The following is a 7,500-nucleotide window of genomic DNA, read 5'->3' as shown; positions in this document are numbered from 1 at the left end:
GGCGTCGGGTGCACCTGTCGGAGTGGGGGCTAGAAGAGCCCCTGAAGCTTTCTTCAGTGCAGCTGTGGCTGCACATCTGGATGTACAGCATGGACAGTCAGTCCTGACGTCCATGCTGTCTTCCCTACACCCCCGCCGGTACCAGAACGCCGGTACCGATCCGGGGATGCTGGTGAGCATCTGGGGTCACAGCTAGCGGTGACCCCAGATGTTCCGGACCATGGCCGGATCCAAGGGGGACAAAGGTAAGCAGCGGGGTCCCGCGGTGGGTCCCTGCTGGTCACATGGTCCTAAGTCCCCAGGCAGGGGGCTCCCTGGGGACTGGCTGCAGCGTGGAGCCAGGTACTGAACCTGCGCTTTCCACTACCCCCTGGGACAGCGGACCGCAGCAGAGCGGTAGCGCTGCGGCATCCCAGGGGTTAAATGCATGCCAGGGGAGCGCGCCTTCCCTGTCTCACAGCTGGCGCCTCCCCCGCTGCACACAGCCCTCTCTGCACTGTGCTGACTGGTCCTGTGTCAGCGCTCCTCCCCCAGGCCAGCTTCTCTCTGCTCCTCGGCGGCCATCTTCTCTGCAACGCATGGTGAACGCTGCTGGAAGTCTGGAAGGAAGCATCGTGGTCTGGGTCCCCCCGCATACCTCTCCTCCACTGTGGCTCAGGTCTGTGTATGCAGCGCTGTGTCCTACCAGGCCCTGTGTCTGTGTAGTTGAGTGATCAGCGCTGTTAGTGCAGGAAATGTTATTTCTCTGCATTGTATGTGACTGTGCTAGCGCTGCCTGTAACTTTTCTTCTCTAAACTGTCAGCTTTATTACTGTCCCTGTTCTTTCTGCTAAAGCCCTTGCGGTGCGGTGCTGCAGGGTGGTCTCTCGCCTATTTAATACTTAATTGGTGAGAGAGGTCACATACGTGGTGCCATCATGTCTGAAAGTGATTTTCCCCTCCGGCTACAGTGTACCACGTGCAAAGTACCGTTAGCGGAGGGGGAGGGTAGCGCGGAGGGCCTTTGCCGGCAGTGTCTGTCCATGGAGCGGCCTATTACGGTTACAGCACCGGTACAGGAGCCGCCCTGGGCTTGTTTCGCTCAGGCGTTAACAGCTTTAGTGGGCCAGTTAGCTCCGCAGCCTGCGTTTACTCTGATGGGTTTGTCCCAGCAGTCTGTGGTGTCGTCACCCATGCAGGGGTTCCCACGACAATTGGTGGTACCCCACAGTCTCCCTATTTCCCCGCTCCCAGGTTCTCAGGAGCCAGCGTGGGTTAACTCCCTGACGAGTTCTGTACAGCACTTGTCGGATGTGTTGCAAGGGGAGTCTGTGATGCGGCCTCATAAAAGGCCGGTGGCGTCTCTGTCCGCTCCTTATGAGGATGACGAAGGGACGTCTGATGATGGGGAGATTCTGGATCCTTACGATCAGGAACCTCTCCATACTAAGGATGCTGATGCTAAGTCCAAAGTATATATTCCTGGACTTATTCGGGCGGTCCGCACAGCCTTGGTGATTGAGGACGAAGTTCCCCCAGCGGCTAAATCTAAGTATGCCTTTTTCAATGATGTGAAGGGCGATGCCACAGTCTTTCCTCTTTCGGGTCAGTTGGTGGACCATTTAGAGGAGGCGTGGAAACAACCTGGCAAAAGATACCAGCCGCAGAGACGCCTGGCGGTGGCTTATCCGTTCGCGGATAATTATTTTGCTAAGTGGGAATCCCCTCCACAGGTGGATTCTCACGTGACCCGTCTTGTCCATAGTGCCACATTGCCGATGCCATCCATGTCCTCCCTTAAGGATGCTACGGACCGCAAGGTAGAAATCTGCCTGAAGTCCGCTTATTCCCTTGCAGGGGGGGCAGCACGGCCGGCTATGGCCATTTGCTGGGTTGCCAGAGCGATGGAGCGCTGGGCGGATTCATTAGAGGCTTCTTTTGAATCCGACGGTCCGGCCGAACAGGCGGAGTTGATTGGCAATCTCCGTGATTCGGCCACCTACATCAACAAGGCGGCTCTAGACATTAGTACTCTGGTGTCTAGAATTTCTTCAGCAGCGGTAGCTGCTCGTCGCACCTTGTGGCTGCGATCCTGGAAGGCGGACGCAGATTCCAAGAAAGGTCTGGAAGCGTTGCCGTTTACCGGAGAAGTTCTCTTCGGTCCGGATCTGGATAAGATTGTGGCCACGCTGGCGGCAGCCAAATCTGCTTGTCTCCCGTCGGCCGCTGCTCCTTCTGGTTCTGGACCATCGTCCTTTCGGTCATCTAGGGCCCAGGGCAGGCCCAAACCACAGTCGTTTCCTCGACAGGCTGGCCCTAAGAAATCGGTCAAGCCCCGGAAACAGGCATGGAGTACCAGACGTCCGGCCCCCAAGCCAGATGACAAGCCTGCGGCCTGATGGTCCGGGTCTCCCCTTGGGGGATCCCAGGGTGGGAGGCCGCCTGCTGCAGTTCTCCCGGTGTTGGTCGTTCACTACGACAGACACTTGGGTTCTGGAGGTGGTCTCCCACGGGTACGCCCTCTCCTTCCGGCACAGACCCCCGGCTCGATTCTTCACCACGGGTCTACCATCAGACCGGAACAAGGCTACGGAGCTGCGGAAGGTATTGCACACTATGCTCCAGGCTGGAGTTATAGTGCCTGTTCCATTCTCCCAGAGGGGCCAGGGTTTCTATTCAAATCTATTTTTGGTACAGAAACCCAATGGGTCATATCGTCCGATTCTCAACCTCAAAGCACTCAACAAGTCTTTGCGGGTCCCGAAGTTTCGGATGGAGACCCTACGGTCCATCATTCTGGTGCTGGAACCTGGGGACTACATGGTGTCATTGGACATACAGGACGCTTACCTGCATGTCCCTATTCTTTTGCGCCATCAAGAGTTCCTTCGGTTTGCAATCCGCAGTGACCACTTCCAGTTTCGGGCGTTACCTTTTGGCCTGGTGACAGCACCACGTGTTTTCACCAAGGTGATGGCGGTCATGGCGGCTTCTCTGCGGCTGCAAGGAGTCCGCATGTTGCCATACTTGGACGACCTGTTATTGGTGGCAGGATCTCCAGAGCTCCTGTTACACCACTTGGACCTGACCATTGCACTGCTGCAACGGCACGGCTGGCTAATCAACTGGCAGAAGTCCACTGTAATCCCGTCTCGGAGGATTCTGCATCTTGGAGCCTTATTGGACTCGGGACAGCAAAGGATCTTCGTGACAGAGGACAAGATCTCTGCTTTACAGTCAAGGGTGCGCAGTTGTCTGCACAGCCGCCGGGTGTCTTTACACTCGGCGATGAGGTTACTGGGCTCCATGGTGTCGGTGTTCGACATGGTGGAATACGCCCAGTTTCACTCCAGACCTCTGCAGCACCTGATCCTGTCCAAGTGGAACGGGCTGCCTCAGTCTCTGAAGTTCCAGATGATTGTGCTCACCCCGGAGGTTTGCCTGTCCCTTGCGTGGTGGTTAAAGACGACCCACCTCAACAAGGGACGTCCGTTCTGGGTTCCAAATTGGGTCCTGTTGACAACGGACGCCAGTCTTCGGGGCTGGGGAGCAGTTTCGGGTCCACACTTGTTCCAGGGCAGGTGGACGCCGACAGAAGCGGAGCTTCCAATAAATATCTTGGAACTCCATGCGGTCTTCAATGCTCTCCTGCAGGCACAGCGGTTTCTCCAGGGTCACCCGCTGCAGGTCCAGTCGGACAATGCTACCACCGTGGCCTACATAAACAGGCAAGGAGGAACTCGCAGTCGGGCGGCTCTCGTAGAGGTCTCTCGGATCCTGGTTTGGGCGGAGCGCAATCTTCCGGCCATATCAGCGGTCTTCATCCCGGGACTGCTAAATTGGGAGGCGGACTTTCTAAGTCGCCAGGACATTCATCCAGGGGAATGGTCCCTGCACCCGGACGTTTTTCAACTACTGGTGGACAGGTGGGGTCTTCCAGAAATCGACCTCATGGCATCCCGGCACAACAACAAGTTGCCGGTGTACGGGTCTCGCACAAGAGACGAAGGGGCGTCTCTGGTGGATGCTCTGTCCGTCCGGTGGACGTTCAGGTTCGCATACCTGTTCCCTCCGGTCTCCCTTCTTCCACGGGTAATCCGGAAATTCAAACAGGAAGGAGGGACGCTCCTGTTGATAGCTCCCGCGTGGCCCAGACGGCACTGGTTCTCAGACCTCCAGGGTCTGTCCGTGGACAGTCCTCTGCGGTTGCCGCTACGACCGGACCTTCTGTCTCAGGGTCTTTGTCTTCACCCGGACCTGACTCGGCTGTCTTTGGCCGCGTGGCTGTTGAGACGGCCATGCTGAGGTCCCGGGGGTTTTCCAGCTCTGTGGTGCATACCATGTTACGAGCTCGGAAACCGTCTTCCGCGAGGATATACCATCGCGTGTGGCATACGTTCTTCCAGTGGTGTCGACCGAGAGGTTATGCACCGCGGGAGTTTCGTCTGTCTCGGATTCTCGCCTTCCTGCAAGCGGGACTAGATCATGGGCTTCGCCTTACTTCTTTGAAGGTACAGGTTTCGGCCCTATCTGTCTGGTTTCACCGTAGGATTGCTACAATCCCGGATGTGCGCACCTTTATGCAAGGTGTTCTCCGTATTCAGCCGCCCTTTGTTCCACCTGTGGCGCCTTGGGATTTGGCTGTGGTCCTGAGGGCTCTCCAAGGACCGCCGTTTGAACCACTGGGCTCAGTGGATATTAAATGGCTAACAGCTAAGACTGTTTTCCTTCTGGCCGTTGCTTCGGCCAGACGTGTTTCTGAGTTAGGGGCTCTTTCTTGTAGACCCCCTTTCTTGGTTTTTCATGGGAACAGGGCAGTGCTCCGCACTCGGCCCGAGTTTCTTCCCAAAGTTGTTTCCCAGTTTCATGTTAACGAGGAAATAGTTGTTCCGGCCTTTAACTCACCGGGTCCTTCCGTGGGTGAGGCCTCTTTGGATGTTGTGCGGGCCTTAAGGACTTATGTTGACCGCACTTCTTCGTTTAGGAAGTCGGACGCTTTGTTGTCCTCTTTGGCTTCTGTAAAAAGGGTTGGCCTGCTTCAAAGCAAACTTTGGCAGCCTGGATCCGTATGGCTATTTCTGAAGCTTATCTTCATGAAGGCCTACCGGTCCCTCCTTCTCTGAAGGCTCATTCCACTAGGTCTGTGGGTCCTTCGTGGGCACCTCAACGTGGTGCCTCGGCAGTTCAGATCTGCAAGGCTGCTACATGGTCTTCTGTCCATACCTTCGTGAGGTATTACAGGTTTAACACCTTCGCCTCTCAGGATGCTTCCTTCGGGCGGCGGATTCTCCTTTCTGCACAGGAGCGTCCCCACCCTTAAAGGATACTGCTTTGGGACATCCCCAAGGTATCCTGTGGATACCCTATGGACCCTGAAGTAGAAAATATGAGATATGGTAAGAACTTACCCTTGTTATCTCTATTTCTACGAAGTCCATAGGGTTCCACAGGACTCCCGCCCTGTCGCACCTGTGCTGCAGATGGGCTTTGCTCTGGTCACCGGTTTTCCGTCTCCCTCTGGTGAGAATGTGATTCTTGTATGTGTCCAGATCTTTGTTCTCTCTCTTCCTTCTCCTCCTCCGGCCTAGGGCTTGGTAACTAACTGAGGTGCCTTGGCCCGGGGGCGGGGTATAGGAGGGGGACCTAGTGCATCCTGGGAGGCTGAAAGCTTAACTCTTTGGTGCCCTGCGACTGACGTCGCACCTATACCCCAAGGTATCCTGTGGAACCCTATGGACTTCGTAGAAATAGAGATAACAAGGGTAAGTTCTTACCATATCTCATATTTTCTGTGTTTAGCCGCACGTATATATCAAATCGATATAACATAAATGGAGGACCAAACTTTCTCCGATAAAAATAAAATAGAGTAAGATCAAGAACCACTTCCTCCTAGTGCTGAAGCTGCTGCCACTAGTCATGACATAGACGATAACATGCCATCAACGTCGTCTGCCAAGGCCGATGCCCAATGTCATAATAGAGGGCACATACAATCCCAAATGACAAAGTTCAGGAAAATGATCTTGAAAAAAACATTTAAATCAGCTGAAGAGAAACGCAAACTTGCCAATATGCCATTTACGACACGGAGTGGCAAGGAACGGCTAAGGTCGATCCCTAGTATGTTCATGACTAATGGTTCAGCTTCACATGACGATGGAAGCCCTCCTCCCACTAAAAAAATCAAAAGAGTTAAGCTGGCAAAAGCACAGTGAAGAACTGTGCTTTCTAAGAAGATATCACAAATCCCCAAGGAGAGTCCAAGTGTGGTGGTGGTTGCGATGCCTGACCTTCCCAGCACTGGACGGGAAGAGGTGGCTCTTTCCACCATTTGCACGCCCCCTGCAAGTGCTGAAAGGAGCACCCACAGTCCACTTGCTGATATGCAAATTGAAGATGTCACTGTTGAAGTACAACAGGATGAGGATACTGGTGTAGCTGGCGCTGAGGAGGAAGTTGGCAAGGAGGATTCTGATGGTGATGTGGTTTGTTTAAATCAGGCTCCGGGGGAGACAGTTGTTGTCCGTGGGATGAAAAAGCCCATCACGGTCATGCCTGGGCAGAAGACCAAACATTCCACCTCTTTGGTCTGGCAATATTTCTATCCAAATCCGGACAACAACTGTCTTGCCATAGGTGGAATAAGTAGGGGTAGGGATGTTAACCACCTAGGAACATCCTCCCTTATACGGCACCTGCAGCGCGTTCATAATAAGTTACTGTCAAGTTCAGAAACTTTGGCTAAGACCGTAAGCAGTCCAGGGACACCTAAATCCCGTTGTCCTGTTGTATCCAAGCGCCTGCAAACCACACCGTCAACTCCCTCCTCGTCAATTTCCTCCTTAGTCAGGATCGGAAGTAGTCCTGCAGGCCATGTCACTGGCATGACTGACTCTCCTATCCGGGATTCCTCCGGAGGATCCTGCATTGCTACGCCTCCTGCTGCCGCTGCTGCTGTTGCTGCTGCTGGGAGTTGTTCATCATCCCAGAGAGGAAGAAGGAACACCACTACTTTTACTAAACAATTGACCCTCCAACAGTCCTTAGCGAGGAGGATGAAGTACGACAGCAGTCATCCTGAAGCAAAACGTATAACTGAGGCCTTGACTGCTATGTTGGTGTTAGACATGCGTTCGGTATCCGCCATTAGTGCAGTGGGATTTAGACAATTGCTGGAGGTAGTGTGTCCCAGGTTCCAAATCCCGTCTAGATTCCACTTCACTAGGCAGGCGATACCGAGACTGTACAGAAACGTCAGAAAAAGTGTCCTCAGTGTCCTGAAAAATGCCGTTGTACCCAATGTCCACTTAACCACGGACATGTGGACAAGTGGAACAGGGCAGACTAAGGACTATATGACTGTGACAGCCCACTGGGTAGATGTATCACCTTACGCAGCAACAGCAGCAGCGTCACCAGTCGCAGCATCTCAGAAGCGCCAGCTCGTTCCAAGGCAGGCTACGCTGTGTATCACCGGTTTCAGTAAGAGGCACACCGCCGACAACCTCTTAGAGAAAC

Source organism: Taudactylus pleione, unplaced genomic scaffold, assembly GCF_031769625.1.
Source record: "Taudactylus pleione unplaced genomic scaffold, aTauple2 ptg000108l, whole genome shotgun sequence".
Taxonomy (NCBI): Eukaryota; Metazoa; Chordata; class Amphibia; order Anura; family Myobatrachidae; genus Taudactylus; species Taudactylus pleione.
The sequence above is the reverse complement of the archived record's forward strand: the minus strand, read 5'-3'. Positions refer to the sequence as shown.